This window comes from Carettochelys insculpta, chromosome 19 (genome assembly GCF_033958435.1).
Source record: "Carettochelys insculpta isolate YL-2023 chromosome 19, ASM3395843v1, whole genome shotgun sequence".
In the NCBI taxonomy this organism is placed as follows: domain Eukaryota; kingdom Metazoa; phylum Chordata; order Testudines; family Carettochelyidae; genus Carettochelys; species Carettochelys insculpta.
In genome coordinates, this window is record NC_134155.1 from 17,879,132 (window position 1) to 17,899,743 (window position 20,612).

The window sequence follows — 20,612 nt, forward strand, 5'->3', positions numbered from 1 at the left end:
ACTTACTCATGCCAGTTCATGATATATTCAGGACCTAGTTAGCATAATTCCAGCCCACTCTTGAATGGGACATTTCAGAGTTAGTGTAGTACACCTAAGTAGTAACCTTCTGCTTCCAGAGCTGAATTTTGCAAATATCCAAATCCACTAGATTTTGGAATGTTTGAGATTTGCATCTTTGTTGATTGAGGGCATGTCTCATTTACCTGTGATTTTTCAGGGGATAGAGACAGGGTATAATCTGGTACAGTAGTCAGCAAGCCCCAGCACACATGCCAAGAGTGGCATGTGAGCCACTTTTCATTGGCCTGTGAGGCAGAAGCTCAGCCTCTTCTCAATGCAGCTGGGAGCTTGCTCAAAGCCATGCCACCAGTGGGTTAACAAAAATACCATGTAATGCTATCAACTACCACCTAAATGGTAAATCTCTGCATCTTTATTTATTCATTCATGAAGCTGTTGTAAGTAGGACTATTAGTGACTTTAAAAAGTATCACCTGCACTCAGACCATACATGGAGGTCAAAAGGTCAGATTTTGGCACTCTGCCTTGGAAAGGTTGCTGACTCTATAGACTCATAGAACACTAGAACTGGAAGGGACCTTGTAATAGTATTGAGTCTAGCCCCCTGCCCTCATGGCAGGATCAAGCACTATCTGGACCATCCACAATACCTGTCTATCTAACCTCTTAAATATCACCAGTGATGGAGAGACCACAACCTCCAGTTTATTCCAGAATCTCCTCTAGTTTATTCCAGTGTTTAACCACCTTGACAGAAAGTTATTCCTAAGTCCAACCTAAACCTCCCTTGCTGCAGTTTAAGCCCATTGCTCCTTGTCCTATCTGCAGAGGCCAAGGAGAATGATTTTTCTCCCTCTCCCTTGTAACCCTATTTTAGGTACTTGAAACCTACTATAATGTCCCCTCTCACTCTTCTCTTTTCTAAAGGAAACAAACCCAGTTCTTTCAGTCTTCACTCAGAGCTCATGTTCTCTAGACCTTTAATCATTCTTGTTGCTCTTCTCTGGACCATCTACAATTTCTCCACATCTTTCTTGAAATGTGGTGCCCAGAACCGGACACAATATTCAAACTGAGGCCTAATGAGCACTGAGTAGAGCGAAAGAATAATTTGCTCTCAACACTCCTGTTAATGCATCCCAGAATCAGGTTTTCTTTTTGGCAACAGTATCACAGTGCTGACTTATATTTAGCTTGTGAGCCACTGTGACCCCCTGTAGTAGTCCTTGCTAAACAGTCACTTCCTATTCTGTATGCATGAAGTTGATTGTTCCTTCCTAACTGGACTACTTTGCATGTGTCCTTATTAAACTTCATTCTGTTTCCCTCAGACCATTTCTCAAGTTTGTCCAGATCATTTTCAATTTTGACCCTATTCTTCAAAGCAGTTGCAACCCTCCCCGCTTGGTATCATATGCAAACTTAATAAGTGTACTCTCTTTGCTGATATCTAAATAGTTGATGAATATATTGAATAGAACCGGTCCAAAACCAGATCCTTATGGAACCTCATTTGTTATGCCTTTCCAGCATGACTGTGAGCCATTAATAACTAACCTTTAAGAATGGTTATACAGCCAGTTATGCACCTACCTTATATTAGCCCCATCAAATTGTATTTGCCCAACTTATTGACAAGACAATCATATGAGACCACATCTACCACTTCTCCCTTATCCACAAGACTTGTTATGCTGTCAATGAAAGCTATCAGATCTGTCTGGCAAGATTTATTCTTCACATATCCATGTTGGCTCTTACCGATCACCTTATTTTCTTCCATATGTTTGCAGAGTAATTTCTTAACTACTTGCTCCATTATCTTTCTTGGAACAAAAATTAAACTGACCCCTGATCTAGGACAGAAGAAAAGAGGCAGAAAAATTGAAACACTTGGTCTAAAGATAAGCTAGCAGTGAGTGAATGGCTAATATGCTTCATTATCTGTGGCGTGTAATAGTACTCTTGAGTATTATTGGACCTCTCTTCTCTAGAAAAAAGTCATGTTTGCGGGGGAAAAATAGTACTGAATCAGAATGAAAATTCCACTGTTCCACATTTTTGTGTGTACGTATTTCCAGAAAAAAGTCCATTTGGGGAGATCCAAAAGCAGGTTTTATTTTTCTAGCTTGTCGACTTCCTGCATGGAAAGTTCTTCTTAGTGTCTTGTAGCTATGAGAAAGCTAAGAACAGAACCACCTTCCCAGGTAGGTTGGAAGACTCTTACAAGCCTCAGAGTAATCATGTAAATTTTCTGGGTGGAAAAGCCAAACATCTTCAGCAAAGTTGAGATTTCCCAACCTGCTTTAGTGTGGGACAAATGATTGTACTAATGCATAATTATTTTTGTAACAACAAAATTTGTTTTAATATTTTCCCACTAGGAAATCTGTCAGTTTTGCAGGGGATTTGCCTGCCTTTGTTTAGAGAAGTCTTGTTGCTTCTGCTTAGCTTTTCACAAGGGACATGAGAAAAATTAATAAGGATTATTAATACGAAGATGATGATTAATAAGATGCACTCAGCTCTTGTCTAAGACAGTGGAAACTGTAACAAGTTCATCCATCAAGTGTGAGGCAAACGTCAATATCTCAATTTGCCAGCTGGTGAACTGAAGACACCAAAAGGTTTAGTGTGATTTGCTCAAGAGAGTACAGCTAGTTAATGGCAGAACTGGAATTAGAATGTACATGTTACAGCATCCTAGAATTGAGCCCTGTCCTCTAAATCAAATGTTATGCATGGCTTAGAGCATGTTACAGGTCCCAGTGAATATGAGTTCTTACTGTCCTAACTAGTGACTTTTGGCTCTGGTCCCTGAGTCAGTCCCTGGTGTGTCAGCTAACAAGCAGCTGTCACATAAATTCCCTTGCTTCTTTTTCAACAGAATTTCTAACACTTGAGTATTTGAGAGGGATGTTAAAATTAGTGATTTTAGAGAGCTCATAAGAACAGCCATACTGGATCAGACTGAAGGTCTATCTAGTCCAGTATCCTTTCTTCTGACAATGAAAAAATGTCAGATGCTCCAGAGGGAGTAAACAACAGGTAATCACCAAGTGATCCCCTCTCCTGTCATCTATCGATTGGCCAAAGGACTGCCTAGTGGTTAGGGTGTTAGCCTGGCACTTAAGGCACCCTGTATGAATTCTCTGGTCTGGCCAGTTTCTTTGTTGATGGACAACTCACTTGCTTTCTCAATTCCCCCTCCATGAAATGGAATAATTGTTGCTCCAGAGCTTCCACTGATGTGTGAAAAAAAAATAGAAACTTAACGAGACCTATAAATACCTAATATTTCCTTTATAAATTAAGTGATAAGATTCAGTTGTGACACTTGGATCTGAATCTGCATTTCAGATGCTCCCATGTACCAGGGAGCTTTTGTTCTGGCTCATTTTCAATGTTTAGCAATATAAATATTTCATCAATTTGGCCTTTGAATTTTTGGTAGGAAACACACACTGGAGTTGTCATATTCCCTTTGCATGTCCATGTGTTGGTTTTGATCCCTGCAACATTGGTTTTCACATGACATTTTTGGCTTCTTATACTAGTTCCAAAGATGTTGTGTATCTTCATCAACGATTTAGATATTGGCATAGAGTACACTTACTAAGTTTGCAGATGATACCAAGCTGAGAGGGGTTGCAACTGCTTTGGAGGATAGGGTCAAAATTCAAAATAATCTGGACAAACTGGAGAAATGGTCTGAGGTAAACAATTTATTCCAGCACTTAACCACCCTAACAGTTAGGAAGCTTTTCCTAATGTCCAATCTAAACACACCTTGCTGCAATTTAAGCCCATGTCTGCTTGTCGTGTCTTCAGAGACCAAGGAGGACAATTTTTCTGCCGCCTCCTTGTAACCCTCTTTTAGATACTTGAAAGCTAATATCGTGATTCCTCTCACACTTCCCTTTTCCAAACTAAAGAAACACAATTCTTTAAATCATCCGACGTAGATCATGTGCTCTAGCCCTTTAATCATGTGTTGCTCTTCTCTGGACCTTTTCCAATTTCTCCACATCTTTCTTAGAAAGTGGTGTCCAGAACTGGACATAATACTTCAGTTGAAGCCTACTCAGTGCAGCACAGAGCAGAAGAATTACTTTTGTTAATTAGCTACTTCTGTTGGTTTGATTGACTTGTTTAACTTCAGTGCAAATGTACTTTCATTGTCTCTGGCTTATAAACTCTTACTAGGCAGACTCACAAATCCTCATTGCTTGTCTTGGACAAACCTGTTCATTTGTTCTTCTCAGATTGCCAAGTCCGAACATATTTTAAGTATGTATTTGAAACACACATACATAATTCATACATACATTGCACACTATTAATGACCAGATGGGTCACCAGTTTTGAAACCTTTCAAGATATTTTGGATAAATATTATGACAACTATATATTAGGTGTAATAAATCTGTCAGGCCCAAAAATGGTTGTATTTGACGAACAGCAAACCCTTTACCAAAGAGTACTCACAGCGTTTTTCTGAGCTGTTTTTCATTGGCATATGATCCAGCTAATTGACTAAGACTTAGTGCAAGTGAATTTGAGCTTCCCCAGTGTTCTGGAATGTAAGCCTCTGGGCTCAGTTCTGAAGCAGAAGTGCAAAGGCATTGGCTCTATCTGTCGATGGTGAAAGACTAGAAGAGTCCCTGTTCTGAGATGCAATAAAAGGGTGATTTCAAAGCCAGTGAAGCAGTGACTTTCAAACTTCAACAAAAGTATAATTTTTTTCTTTGGGGACAAAGAAATCCTTCAACCAAAGGCATTGGGCAGGGGCTGGGTCTTTTTTTCCTCCACTGTTAGACTTGCATGACCACCATTTTCATTGAGAGATAATAAATACATTCAGATTTCTATTTGACAGTTTCTACTAACACAGTGACCATACCAGTGACTAGACCTGGTGATTGTCTGTATTGCAGAAGTTTTCTTCCATTTTTGGTCAAAAGCTCAGAACATATCATGTGCAAACAACCATTGAGGGTGGCTTTCTTCCTTTCCTGTATTGCAGGGAGGCTCAGGAAGGGTTCTGGTAAGGAAAAGTTGAACTTGGGGACTCAAATTAACAATGGAAATGAGTTCTGTATATACAACCTACAGCTCTCAGTCCAGCATCCTTGGGACCTGACCAGTGCTGAACCAGAGAATTTGATAAAACACATAGGCTCCATCTACACTAGCCCCTCCTTTTGGAAGGGGCATGGTAATGAGGGACTTTGGCAGATGCTAGTGAGTCACTGTCATTAATATGCAGTGCCTCATTAGCATAGAGTGCTACTTTCGAAATGCATGCCGCTCATGCATGCCAAAATGCACAGGCCTTTCGAAAGGACACCCCCCAACCCCCATAAACTCCAAAAGCCCCTTCTTCCCCAAACCAAACACATCCAGTTCTGCAATCCCTCCCCACAACCAAATAAAGAGTCCAGCAGCAAGCAACCAAAATGATTAAGGGTCTGAAGCACGTGACCTAAAAGGAGAGGGTGAGGGCTTTGGTGGTATTCAGTCTGCAGAAGAGAAGAGTGAGGGGTGATTTGATAGCAGTCTATAGCTTCCTGAAGGGAGTTCTAAAGAGGATGGAGAAAGGATGTTCTCAGTAGTAACAGATGGCAGAACGAGGAGCAATGGTCTGAAGTTACAGAGAGAGAGGTATAGACTGGATATTAGGAAAAACTATTTCACCAGGAGGGTAGTGAAGCACTGGAATGTGTGACCTAGAGAAGTGGAGGAATTTCCATCCCTAGAGGATTTTATGTCCCCACTTGACATAGTTCTACCAAGAATGACTTAGTTTAGATTGGTCCTGCTTCGGGAAGGAGTCTGGATTAGATGACCTCCTGAGGTCCCTTCCAGCCCTAGGATCCTATGATTCCAGTCATAATCCAGGCCTCTTGTTTGGGCTATTATCCTACACTCTTCTATTACTGCTCAGAAATTATTTTTCCCCTCATTCCTTATAAGGCCAATGATGGAACATATAGTAAAGTTCAAGATTTCAGAGATCTGTACCATACATATCCTGAACCATCTCTTGTTTGTTCCACCTGCTTTGGCTTCAGACTATACAAAGTGACTGACATCATTAAATGGCTGGTCGTTTTGTGAGGGGCTACTTTGTGATGAGAGAAAGAAAGCATTGTATAGCAGAAAAGGAAGTACTTGGTGGCTAAGCCTCCAGCTGGGAGAAGAATAAAGCTGCCGCTTCTGCCATTCCATCGCTGAGCCAGCCGCGGTCCCTTCACAAAGTGATATAATGTACAAAACTGACAAAAACACAGCAGAGGCCCAACTATTCCTCATGAAATCAGTGCTCCTGTACCTGCATTGTCTGCTTAGAATACTTTATTAAAAGCTCAAGGTTCAGGTGCTTTTGCAACAGGATGCACTAGTAATAATCTGTGTATCTGTTCTCAGCCAACCTGAGAGCTAATAATGGGGGGGTCTATTATCATAGCTTCATGGGGTTTTTTTTTATAACAATGCGCTCCAAGGAGCCAGAAAAGTAACCATTAATGTCAATGTTCCATAATCCGACATTAGCTGATTCTCTCTTCACTTTCCGAACTCTGTGCTGCAAATTTTTTAAAGAATGGCCAAGTTGATCATATTCCCCTTACATAGATTAATTAGTAACATCTAATTTTATATGGCATTTACTTACTGGGTACTGCTAATGTACAGTACACATTTACTAAAACCCATCACAACATAATATTTACATTATAGTTAACATGTATTAATTACGCTATAATGAATCTTGTGACTATAATCTCCCTGTTCTCACAGGGCTATAAAAAATTTATCCCCTTGCAAGGGAGGATTAAAGTAAATTGTGCTCATATTGATGCTGGTTGATTTTTTTTTAACTAGGAAATGTTCAAATTATAAGAAAATGTGAAACAGCATTCCCAGTATTTCAAAAGCAGCTAACAAATACTCTGACAAATACTATAATGTTTTTATGAGATGTTTTACAACCCATTCATTACACTGTCTGTCCGTCTGAAAGCTTATTATTAGACTGACTGTGCATGGTAACGTGACTATCTGTGCAACTGGCCATGAAATAGTAACAAAGTTAAACCTATTTTTCCCCTTTTGTTGCAGGAATTAAGGTTTTCAGAATCATTTCTCTGTGCAAAATTTGTCTTGATACTGTACTTCCACTGACTACATATAGAAAAAACTAAAGGATTCAATTGTTACACATGGTCCTTATAGTTGAGGTCAGGCATCCCAGGGTTGAGGTACAAGGGAGGTTTATCAAGGGCTATTTTAGCCGCTGGAAAGTATAGCCACACGTCACCATCCAAGAGCCTGCCTTATCTAGCCCCACCATCACTTGTTGCAGGATAACAGTACTGACTGGTGCAAAGGATAGCATCACCACTCCTTTAGATACTCTCAGGAAGATTGGGACACCACTGTTCCTCAAACAGCACTTCCCATAATACCATAGAAGATTACGGTTGGAAGAGATGTCAGGAGATTGTCTGGTCCAACCATCTACTCAAAGTAGGACCAATCCCAACTCTCTGGTAGTTGGCAGAGACTGGGGTCTCCAGTCAGGTCATCAGCTGAGATGGGATGGAACTTTGAGGTGAGTCAGAATGGTTCTTCTTAGAGAGTATGCTAAGAGAATTTGTTAGCTGATAGCCACTTAATATTGCCACTTGGTGCAAGTTACATCTGACAAAGTGGGTTCCAGCCCATGAAAGCTTAGGTCAAAATAAATTAGCAAAAAGAATAAGGACTCTTCATAGAATCATAGGGCGGGAAGGAACCTCAGGAGGTCATCTAGCCCAGCCCTCTGCTTCAAGCAGGATGAACCCCAACTAAGTCATCCCAGCCAGGACCTTGTCAAGCCAGGATTTGAAAACCTCTAGGGCTGGAGAATCCAACGTCTTTCTAGGCAATGCATTCCAGATCTTGTGGCACCTTAAAGACTAACAGATTTATTGGGGGTCTAAGCATTCATGGGTAAAAGCCTCCATGCATCCGAGAAAGTGATTTTTACCCATGAAACCATGCACCCAAATAAATTTGTTACTCTTTAAGGTGCCACAGGATTCCATATTGTTTTTGTTGGGAGAAGTTGTTTCCCAACATTTGTCAGCTGGGACACCGCGTAAGCTCGCTGTTCATAGTGGGTTTGTCATTTGGGAAATGTCTGAAGATGGAATTGTCAATGAAAGATTAAAGGGGGTGTCTAGCAGTGCGATGCTCAGAGAAGTAAAATTCCCATGATTTTTTCCTCTGTGTGTGAGATATGAAAAATTATGTATCCAAATAACCAAAATGCACCTCCAGCCAGCCTATCAGACTTAGCAGATAAGCACCTAACCTGTTGTAATAATACAAAAGAGTGTGAGCATTTAACAACTGAGTAACATTGGTATTCTGTAATTTCCCTTCCACTGCAACAGTTTCATATTCAAATGGCTGCTTGTCTATGATTGTCCAATTATTCACTGCATTCTTTCTTTGATGGCACAGATGTTCTCAATTTCTTGTAGTAGAGTTCTTTCATCTAAAAAGTCGTTCTGACTCAGAAATGCAAAATTCTCTACAGTTCACCAGGTTCTCTGATGGGTTTGCGTAATTGGCCTTCAATTTCCCTATTGTTTTGTAATAGAAAGCTACATTTAATTTCATTTTTGTAAACCTGTAGACAAAAGCATAACATTCTACATTTAAGTATTTCTCCTAATTATGAGCTGAGCAGGTTGTGAATATTTAGGTTTGATTATAAGGCACAGATTGTGCTGAAGGCAACACATGCTTTTCTTTTCCTTTGTTTTAAACTCCTTACAGGGCTGATCCTGAAAGATGCTGAGCATCGACTCTCATCGAGGTCCCCTTGCAAGAGATGCTCAGCTACTTGAAAGATTGGGCCTTTAGGGCAAGGTTTGTAAAAGTCTTTAGCTCCCATTGAAGTGTGTAGGAACTGGATATGTGCCTAAAAACTTTGAGGAGCAGGACCTGTCCAAGGTCACAGAGTAGTTTGTGACACAACTGAGAAATGAACCTAAATTTTCTGACTCCCACTCCAGTGCCCCATCACCCAAATCCTCCTCCCTCCTGTTAAAGATATGAAACAATGGCCAACAACTGATGGATTAACACAAAATGACAATTCTTAGGGCAGATCTAACCTAGACCTTAAAGTCGATCCTAGATACACAATTCCAGCTATGGTAATTGCACACGTGGCATCAACATAGCTATGATCAACTGATCTGACAGTCCTCACTGAGGGAGATTGATGAGAGACAGTCTCCCATTGACCTCCCTTACTCCTTGCAAGAATGGGTTCAATTTCACATCTCCATTAGGTGCATGCAATTGAACCCTGGAAGATTGACCCTGACCAGGTTGATCTCCAGGTAAGTGTAGGCATAGGCGTACTCTCAGTCACTAGTTACTATCAGTGTATACAGCACAAGGCAAGCATGAGGCACAACATGCAATAAGCACAGTCAGTGAGGATAAAATTTAACTTCATTCCTTTCACCAGATCTCACACGTTTTCCAGTGCCATTCCCTAGGACAGTGGGTCACAGCGAACAGCCCATAGCTTCTTGTACTCATCTCCAGTGGCTCACAGTTACACAGAGTGACAATGGAAAATTTTGAGATATCTGGTGAAAGGAATTAAATTAACTCGTCATTCAGTATGATATAGTGGCTTGATCATGAGGCTAGGAATCGAGACAACTGAATTTCAAAGGCTTTGCCAGTGATTCTGCAGGATACCAGGTCAGCCACTGGTTCTATATTAGTCAGTTATGAAATTGCGCAACTACTGTGGTATGTTACTATAATAAAGAACAGAATGATCAGGCACACAGATAACATCATATGTTGGGAAAACATCAATAAGTCTTTGGTAAAGGGAACGCTTGTCTTGCCAATCTATCAGAATTCTCTGGGGGATCAGACGTGGACATGGGTGATTTAATTGATACAGTGTTTCTTACAGAAAGTTTCTTACAGAAGGTAAACTGGTAGGAATAAGGGGATTTCGAAGTTGGCTCACTCCTGTCTGGATGAGCCATGCAGCAGCAAAAAGAGGCAATTTCGCAGAGCCACAGCCAGCGACATATTAATGAGGTGCTGGATATGCATTTCAGTGCATCATTAGTAATCTCTGAAATGTCCATTTGCATGGCAATTTTGAAGATTTGGGCTACTGTAGACACACCCCGTGGGACAGTTAATCACACACCGGTGTGTGGGTTACACAAAGCAGAGGCAATGCAGGGTGGGAAATTCAGTGGCGGGGAAAAGAATAGGGTCACAAAGTAGACTAAGTGACAAAGAATGGGAGACGTAAGGAGCAGAAGGAAGCAGGAGGAGAAGAGACAGATGCTAATGAAAAATATGGTTACACCATAATCTTATCCCCAACACAGCCTAACACAATGGCATCTAGGCCTAGTACCCATGGCTAGGGTATTAGCCTTTGTCTTAGGAGAACAGGGTTCAAATACATGCTCTGACAAAGAATTTCTGTGTGACCCTGCTCATTCAGCCTCTCCATGCTAGCTGTAAAATGGTAGTAAGAGGACTCCCCTACCTCACAGGAGTCTGATCAATGTCACTGCATGGTAGAGTGTGAGGAGCTATAGCAATACAAGTAAACAGAATGAGAACAAAGTTGGTAACTTGAACTGTCTTCATATAATGCTGCCATCGGGAAAAAGGGCACCTGCCCAGTCATCAGGCAGCCAATGAGCACAGCTGGTCCGCAGCAGGTGCATCCAATGGGCTAAGACAGTCAGGTGGCTTGTGGTGAAGCCCAATAGCTGCTGAGGTTCAGCAACTGCTAAATATGTTCTTCTCCAGATCCACTGCCTCCCCGTGCTCACCCCACTGCAAACACCTCCCCCATCCTGCCAGCACTAAGCCTTCCTCCAGACTAGACCGTGCCCTGCACCCAACCTTGTTCCAGCTCTGTCTGAACACCACTCCTGCTTTCTCTGGCACCAGGTAATCTGGTTCTGACCCTCAGCTCCAATTCCTGGTTCTGACTCTGTCTCAACCCTTGGTTCTGACATTCAGATGCTGAGTTTGGTTTTGGCTCCCATTTCTGGCTCCAACCCTGGACTCTGGCCTTTGGGCTCCAACCATTAGGCATGACTCCTACTCTAACCCCTAGGCATCACTACCAATGATCCCCTTGCCTGAGAGCTATATTGACAAATCAGAACAGTGGGAACATAATATATAATAATTATTGCAGGTTATGTACACCCTATCCTCCTTCAGGGCAAAGCATGGTGTTAACCCCCAGCCCCTGGGCTGCAGCCTTCCAGAGAGTCCTCCAGCTAAAAACAACATGGCTTCCAGGCCAAAGTTAATATGATGGCTCTTGGGGTCAAGCCTGCATGGCCTGGCAGGCAGAATCAGGGAACTGGGCTGCCCCAGAGGGGCAAGTGGTGCCACAGTGCAGCACCCTACACTTCCTCTCCACTACATCCCCTTCCTGTTCAGGGCCCTCCGTGGGACAGGGTGGTAGTCAATCAGCAAGAAATCCTACTGCCATATGCTGACTTTGCTCAGGGGGCAGAGGCCACTCCCACTGCCTCCCTGGGCCACTTGCTACCATGGTTCCAGAGACAGCAACCACTATGCCATCAGCATCTCTGGGTTCGCTGGTGGGGTTAACTCCCTGAAACTCCAGCGCCCAGTCTGGAATTAGCTGTGTTGCTCCCTTTGATATTATAGTAGCAGTTGGAGCATGCTCAGCATGGTCGGAGGAGCCGGCGGCTGCCCTTAATGCAGAGTTAACCCCGTCTTGCCAGGGTGGGGTATGCATGCTCCATTGCAGTACTGTACTTTAATAAAAGTTAATGTTACAGAGTGGTTGAGTCTCTTAGCATGACAGCTCTATCCTTGCTGCCATCAATAAATATGCTTCAAGGTAAAGCTAAAGGGTGGCAAGAGGGAAGGAATTAAGAAACTAATAATAGCCAAAACACCTTGATTTGCTAGACCCGAATGAAATGGAAGGATCTGTTATTCCCACCCTATTTTCTTGGGTTTATAGTAGCAAGGGAATTTATTAGTATAATAACTTCATCAAAACAAAAAACAGCATCGAAAACGCCGCATATAATGCCATCATCTTGGGGCCCTCTGCATTTATCACAAGCCTCATTCTCTGTATCAGATAATTGATACCTCAGAAGCAGCCCCTTGTACTATCTGTCCTAAAAGACAGCCTGGAAATAGATTTACCATGTTCTTGGAGAAGATAACAAATGTCTTACTCAACAATACATCAAATATACATGTATGGAGACAGAGCTAAGAGTTTACCCAAATCTCTAAATCAAAGCAGCAGGAGAATGCACGCTCAGCATTTGGATTCCCAGCTGATGTCCCACTAAACCAGCAATTGCATTCTTTTAGATTTAAAATGCCTTTCCCAGACCCAGAGCCATAAAACAGGAGGGCTGCTGTGTGTGTCAAAAGAAACCTGCTCTGCCAACAGCTATAGATTCCTTTTATGATGTTATCAGTAACAGAGATGTTGATTTCTTCTGCATTAGCTTAGAAAGGAATGAGGACGCTAGAGCCTGGTTTCACTTCTTTTAAACAGGCACATCAGTTCCATTGCCTATTTACCCTATGAGGAAGTAGACCCATCTCCTTTGGCTCACTGGTACTTTGTGGCTAGTTCTGAAAATTGGCTGAATAAAAATCCCAGGTTTTTGTTCGAAAAACATTTTGAATGAGGATTTGCGTTTGTCAGTGTTTTCTCTAGTGCAACACTGCTCTAAGCTCTCCAGATGAGAACTAGACAGAAAGGTATCAGATTAAAACATAACCCTCCCACCCCCCGACCCTTTCAAATTTAGACAATGTTGGAATCCCGTGACGACTGGTGAAGTGGGTTCTTGGGAGGTGGGTGGGGCACTGGCCATGTGTCTCTGCCCCACCCTCTCTCCAGCTCTACCCATGCCCCACCCTCTTCCTGCTCATGCTCCACCCCTTCCCCTGCTCCACCCCATCTGTTGTGACCAGTGCAGCTAGGAAGCTTATGCTCCTCTTGGGCCGTGTTGCTCCAGAGGGATGGGTGGGACTGAGCCTGGACATACCAGAAGTGGTGCACAGCAGAGGGTGAGTGCAGGGGGTGATGGACACTGGAGTTCATGTGATCCCATGGACCCCCATGCATCGCCCCTGTTAGAGTCTGCATCCTCAGGCGCATCTTAATTTTGTAACTCTGGCCTTTTTTCCTCAGTAAAACTGTCCCATGGCACAGCTGCCATCAGGGCCATCCTTGTACTGTATGGGGCCCTAAGCAACTGATGCCAATCTCCCATGTGAGTTTGGCCGGGGTCTGGACTTCCCTTCCCCCCAGGCTCCCTGCACAGCTTCTACCTCCCAGCTCAGGGTTTTCCATTCCCCCCCTCACCCCAGTCCCACCTCATGTGGCTTCTGTTGGAGGCCTAAGACTCAAGGTGTCCCCCCGACATCCACACTTACATGCAGCTTCTGCAGGGGCCTGGGGCTCAAGGCTTCCCCCACTCAACCCCACATGGCTTCTGGCTGGGGCTTCCTCCTCTACCTGGGCTTTGGAGACTTCTCAGGGCTGGAGCAGAGCTATAGAGGCTGAGAGTTCCTCTCTGCCCTCAGCCTGGCAGTGGGCCATCCTCACTAGTGGCCAGCTGCTGGCTGAGTGGAGCAGGGGAGAGGGCGGGGAGAAGGCCATCCTGTTGCTGCCAGCAGCAGAGTGTGGCAGAAGGAACCAGGCAGGCTGCAGTGCAGCAGCAGAGGTGAGGAGGGCCATACTTAGGCATACAAGAACATGTAGCTGAGTAGGGACACCTGGAAATTTGGCGCCCCAAAAATTCAGGTGCCCTACAGAGCCACATAGTTTGCTTACAGCCAGGGATAGCACTGGCTGCCAGAGAGCTATGCACAGCTAAGTTCCCCATCAATCTAATATTTGAGCACCTCCAAGAAATAAATGAGTCCATCCTCAAACAATTCCCAGAGCCCTATTTCACTGATGGGGATCTGCGACACAGAGTGAGGCTGATGTTAGCAAAAGTGTCTATTACATTCAGCTGTTCAGCCTGAGCTACTTAGGCCTTGATTTTTAGAAGTACTAGCAGTCTCTTCTCCCACATCTTCAGTCCTTCTGAAAATCAGGTCAATGACCCGCACTGGTCGAAGTTCAACATCCAAAATCTGAAACATGCAAACATGCATTGAAAAGTTTACACCTAAGTGACTTGCCCAAGGTCACATGACAAAGGTGTGGAAGAGACAGGAATGGAACTCTTCAATTCTGCATCCCACTCGAGTGCCTTCATTAGAAAAAATTCTTCCCCATCAATAGCATCCTGTAATTGACCAGTGCCACCCATCTTGGCATTGGCTTTCATAGCTTACCACAACTGAGATTAAACTGTGAAAAAAATGGCTTTGTTAATTAAACTGAATCAACTTTTTTTAGTCTATTTCCCCAAAAATGCAGTTTCGGGGCTACCAAGCTACTTGCAAATTCAGTTTAAATATTGCAAATTGTTTTGGCTGAATTTTGAAATGAAGAAAAAGTAAATATGTTTTATTATGATATTTTTTAAATAAAATATTTCAACTTTGTGTTTTGAAAGGACATTTTGTTTCATAATGGAGTTGGAGTTCTTTTTAAATATCTAGCTGCAAACAAAACAAAACAAAATACAAACAAAATGTGTTTGGTGGTGTGGCAGCATGAGGCCAGGGGAGGAAATACAAGAGTGAAAACAGGACAGATTGGACTGACAATCAGATAGAGTGGGAGCAGCTGAGGAGCAGGCTGCCCTAAATCAATTAGGGCCAGCTGATCCCACTCTGGGCTACCTTTATAAACCCTTTCCCTGGCAGGGCAGGGGAGTGTGAGAGGTGATTAAGGAGAGTGTAGGAAGGAAGTGAGGGGAGGGAGGGAGACTTGGAGGGATGGTAGAGGAGGAGAAAAGTCTCAATAACCAGGGACTGGACTGCCCCCAGTTTGGGGGACCCTGAGACTCAACTAGAGACTGTGGTAAACTGGTCAGACTGTGGAGCTGATCAGGGAAGGGAGGTTGCTGCCATTGCTACCTGAAGGAGGTATCGGTAGGGATTGGCTGTGGAAGTAGTCCAGGGGAGAAAGCTACAGGGGCAAAGATGAAGGGAGTCAGCCCTTGCTGGTAGCAGCCAGGCAGGGTCTCTGGGCTGGAACCCAGAATGAGTGGGTGGGGAGTGGGTTCCCCCCAGACCACCCTTCTGCCCCAGCAAGGGTAATGGTGTTCCTATGCGGGGGGGGTAGTGGACTGAAGGGAGGGCCAGGGGCCCAGGAGCAATACTGACCCTGCCACACTGGTCAGCTTCAGATGGAATTTTGCTGCGAGTTCCTATGAAAACATCCTCCCTTAAATTCTCCATTTTGGATCAAACCAAAGCCAGGTTTGGAGGGAGGGCATTTTTCAGCCATTGAATGAACAAATAAATTATTTGTTTAGCTCTATATTAAAACTTAAACTTGGTCTCCAAAATGTTAGGCCAATATTAAAGCAGGTTGGAAAGTAGCTTAGAGTCACTTTTTGGAATTTCCGTATCCTCAGGGCTAAAAAAATACCAGTAATTTCCCATAACATGGCAGTTCCCAGCATGTGTCAGAAATGTCAACTGTAATTAATAATTTTTTATGTAAAAATCTATTATTCCTTGAATTCATTGTGACATTTGCTGCTGCGATTAACTAAATACAAGCAGGTTTTTCTTTAAAAGGTAACTAAGTTCTCTCTACAGTAGCTGATCTGACAGAAGTGGGTCTGTCCCACGAAAGCTCATCTAATAAACTATTTTGCTAGTCTTTAAAGTGCTACTTGACTGCTTCTTGTTTTGATCTATGACTAGTTTTACTTCATGAATCACAGGGATCTTAATTTAACAATCTATTTTTAAACAGTGTCTTTCTAGACATCTCTCATAACCAATATCAGAATAAAAACTTTGAAAGCTCAAAAAATCCATTAACTTTATTCTTCTTCCAAAAGCCCCTTTCTGGGAAAGTGTCAGTAGTAATTTAACCCACTTAAAACAAGCAGCTTAACTTAAAACTCTCTCATTTCATTGACAAAAAGCAGTCTGTCTTTTCTGGTCACTAATGACAACGCAAACTTCATGGTGCAGCGACACAGCTGACCCATCTGTAGGTACAGTGTAAACAGGACTTAGTGACTGGCACGTGCAATATTCTGGGACTGAACTTCTGTCAATTGCGTACATGTAAGCTGAACTTTGATCACAGACAGCAAATAGGAAAAATAACTTGTATTGAATGATCTGGACTGGTTATTTTAGAAGGCAGAGGATGAGGAGGGTAATGACTGAAGTATATCAATGGGCATCTGTGACAGGGCACACTGGCCCCCTCAGGGAGAGTGCAATGCTGTGTAGTCGGGGGACTGCCCAGTCAAGAACCTGAGGCAAGGACAGGGAAGGTGCTGGGGGCTGCAATGGGGAAGTGGCCCAGGGAAGCATGAAGGAGCGGAACGTTGGAGAAAAGCAGAGGGAGGCTGCTGCTAGAGGGTCCCTGGGTGGGGGCCCAGAGAAGTGGGCAGGCCTCCCCCTCCCCACCACTTTTTCCCCACATTTGCCAAGGATGAGAGCAGTCAAGTGAGGCTGCAGGTGCCCCTGGAGCAGGGGACTAGACCGATGATGGCAGTGGGTCACTGAAGTCAGTGACAGGATAGCAGACTGCTACTCCCTTAGATGGGCAGAGAGTGGATAGAACATAGCAGAGCCAGAGGGCAGTGCCTGGAATGGGGCACTGTAGTCCCGGATGAGACATGGGCCCAGAAATAAAGTGAAAAGAGTGAACATCAACAGAGGCAGGTGTGACGTGAGGATTGTGCTAATTCCCAGGATGCTCAGTGGTGGGTGCCACAGGGTTAAGTTCACCTTCTCAAACATGGTGAAGAAAGTGGGCATAGACCCCTGATACAAAGGAAAAGAAGGAACTGAGACTATTGCCTGGTAAAGAGACACTACTGGTACCAAAGGAAGGAGGATGAACCCATAATATACAGAGGTTTTCTTCTCTGAAGGGCCTTGTGCCATCTCTGGCTGGTCTTCGGCATCAGTGCCGCAGTGGCAGAGGACTGATGGAGCACAGGAAAGATGTGAGACCTTGCTGCACGTGATATAGGAGAATCAGGAGAGATCCTGGGAAGTACAAGGGGCTCTGCAGGCACAGCTGGGGAAGCTGGTGGAGGAACAGCAGGCCCTGATAAAATTTCTGTGCAGGGAGTTTCGAAGACAGTGTGGAGAGAAACCCATCACCAGGGCTGGGAAACCAGTGCTGTAGCAGAGGGCTCGTTACATCTGTGGGTGGTGTGGACATCAAAGAGTGAATTGTCCCCATGGGGATGGAGGCAAGAAGCCTCATGCAGAGCAGGGAAATGAGCAGGAACCTAGAAGAGCCTGTCTAGTGGGGAAAACCAGGTGTGTGGGGGGGGCATGCTGGTCCTGTGGGATGGGGCACCTACAGGGAGGTTTCCATGGCCCAGGCAAGCAAGTTAAGCTCAGAGGATGGGGCTGAACTAGAGAAGGACCAAGGAAGACCTGAAGCTGAAAGGAGGCAAGGTGCCAGCAGCAGGGCCACTTCAAAGCCAGTAACACTGGGAAAGGCTTCAGCCCCACACAGTGAGACCAAATGCAGTACCTCTTACTGCATTTTCAGGACATCATATCTACCTATCTGGGATGTACCAACCTCATGACCCACTACACTGCAACCACACTAGGGCACAACGTGAGGGACAACCACCAACCTCTTCCTCCAGAAGATATGGGCAGCCGTCTGATAGGAACTTGACATGATGCTTGAGAGGGAAGTAGTCAAGGAATCATGGAGTGAGTGGAGGATCTCTATCAGCTGGGTTCCAAAAGCCAATGGAACCCTGTGATTCTGTATCAGTTTTCACAGTTAACACCATGCCCCAATTCGATGCGTATCCAATGTCTTGCATGGAGGAACTGCTACAGTGGCTAGGGACAACCAAATATCTATCAACCCTAAACTTGAGGAAAAGATATTGGCAAATACCCCTATGCCTAACTCCTGGGCAAAGACTGCTTTTCCCACTCCATATGGGAATCAATTCATAACAATGCCATTCGGATTACATGGAGCAGCTGCCAACTCCAATGACTAAGGTGTTGTAGCCTCATAACCATTACACAGCACCCTATGTATGTGACATCATTATTTACAGGAGCAGGTGGGAAGTCCATCTTCAACACCTCCATAATGTCCTCCAGGCCCTATGAGATGCTGGTCTCATCACCAGCCCTGTAAAATGCCATTTCAGGCAGCAGGGCGTGACATTTTGGGTATGTGGCAGGAGGCAGTGAACTACGACTCCTGAGCAGGTAGAAATCCTCTCAGAGAGATTGACAGGGAGGCCAAAGAAGCAAGCATGCCAGTTCTTAGCACTGGCTGGCTAGTGTTGGTGTTTCCTTCCCAGCTTTGCTACGGTGGCAGGCCCCCTTTCAGATCTGACTAAAACTCAACCTCAGCAAGTCGAACAGTCAGACCAGTGTGAAGAGGCCTTCCAGACTCTATAGAAACAACTAGCACAAGAACGAGCCGTTGTGTATCCTGATTCCATGAAAGCCATTGTATTTCAGACTGATACCTCAGGAGTAAGGTTGGGGCCATTCTGTGCCATGAGGTTGGTGGAGAAGAACACCTCATCTTAATTTTGAGCTGTAAATTATCTCCCAGGGAGAAACAGTACTCAGTGATTGAGAAGAGGGCTGTGGCTGTAAAATGGGCTATTGATGCCTTGCGCCAATGCCCAGTGGACCCGACAGCTTCTGTGGGCCCCTGGGCAATGTGGCGGGGAGGGCTCTCTGCTCCCAGAAGAGGTGGGACTGAGAGCAGCCAGCCCTCTGCACTGCCTTGAGCATGACACCCCCCTCCCCGCCCTCCATAGCCCTTAGCACTGCTTGGGAGCACATGGTCTGGCATTCTAGAAGCAATTTAAAGGGCTCAGCCACTGCCACTGCTACCCCTGTTAGAGTGGCTGCTACTACTGCGGCTACCAATTGTATTAGCCGATCAGCTCTGCTTTGATGGGATCAAGCAATGCTACCCTTCCAATCACAAAGTAAATGAGGCAGCCTGTTTTGCTTTAGAAGTAGTTTATGAGCTTTAGTGTTTAATATTAAAGCAGCATGGTGAAAAGTGGCCTATAAGTGGCTAATATAAACAGAGTTTACTGCTCATAAAGTGCATCAGTACTTCACACTGGTCTGCCTAGACAGATTTATCTTTGTGATTGTGGTCTGGGGTTCAAGGACTGCCAATGTTTTTATCTTTCAGAATCCATTAAAAAGAAGGGTGCTGACGCATCTTCCCTCTAATTTTTTCCATATATGGCCAGAATAAATTTTGTTATCTGCACCAAGGTACGAGTGGATGTGCATCACCCATAGAAACACACGCTGCCAGCTGTGAGTGCTCTACCCGTAAGCTGAGCAGCCCCTGAATCTCTCCTGGGTGGCCACCCCAGTGCTCAGTTGACAGGGAACACTGGTGTTGAAAACCCCCCTCTCCCTCCTCCCCGATGACCCCTGTCTGATTTTTCAAGGTGTTGCTAGCTCAAAGGAAAAGGAGCTGCTCATTCCAGCTGCTCATTAGCACCATGGAAAGGCCCTGAATGGAGTTCAGTGACAGGTGAATACTCCTGGGTCTTCTCCTGCTTATTGCAGCATTAAAGAGTGCCCTGTACAGCATTACTGTTCTAGTGCTGCCACAGAGCATGGCTAAATTGACGCTAATGTCCTGATCAATGTAACACTGGTAAAGCCTTTAGTGTAAAATTAACTGTTAGTTCTAGTCCTGGGGGTGTGAACAGCTCTGTGAATACAGCAGAAATGCCAACATGTCAAAGATTTAAACCACCTTCCTGATGCTGCCCCCACACTTCAAGCCTCTCATTAGTGACTTCAGGGATATTATTCAGCTTCTTTCCTTCTGCCTCACTCATGTCTTCCCTCTTCAGGCATTAATGAACTATGGCTGTGGCTGTTCTTCTCTTCTTACCTTATTTCACCTTTGAATAATATTCTCAGCATGGGCAGCAGGTAAAGACCTATCTGGGGAATAGAATCATAGACTACTAGAACTGGAAAGGACCTCAAGCGGTCACCAAGTCTCGGTCCCAGCCTTCAAAGCTTGACCAAGCTGCATTTATATCATCCCTGTTAGATATTTTTCTAATCTGTTCTTAAATATCTCCAGTGGTGGAGATTCTACAACCACCCCAGACAATTTATTCCAGTATTTACCTCACCTTGATAGTTAGAAAATTCTTGCTAATGTCCAGTAAAACCTTCCTTGCTGCAATTTAACCCCATTGCTTCTTGTCCTATTCTTAGAGGCTCAGGAGACTAATTTTTCTGTCTCCTCCTTGTAACACCCTTTTAGGTCCTTGAAAGCTACTATCATGTCGCTTCTCAGCCTTCTCTTTTCCAAACTAAGCAAACCTAATTCTTGCAGTCTTCTCTCGTAAGTCATATTT

At 44.2% G+C, this 20,612-nt stretch overlaps 1 long non-coding RNA gene across 1 annotated transcript in view; it reads right to left on the reverse strand.

The window, feature by feature from the left end:
• LOC142023208 (uncharacterized) overlaps window positions 1–20,612 on the reverse strand; it is a 287,115-nt gene that overhangs the window by 54,367 nt on the left and 212,136 nt on the right. The gene's annotated exons all lie outside the window — the stretch shown is intronic.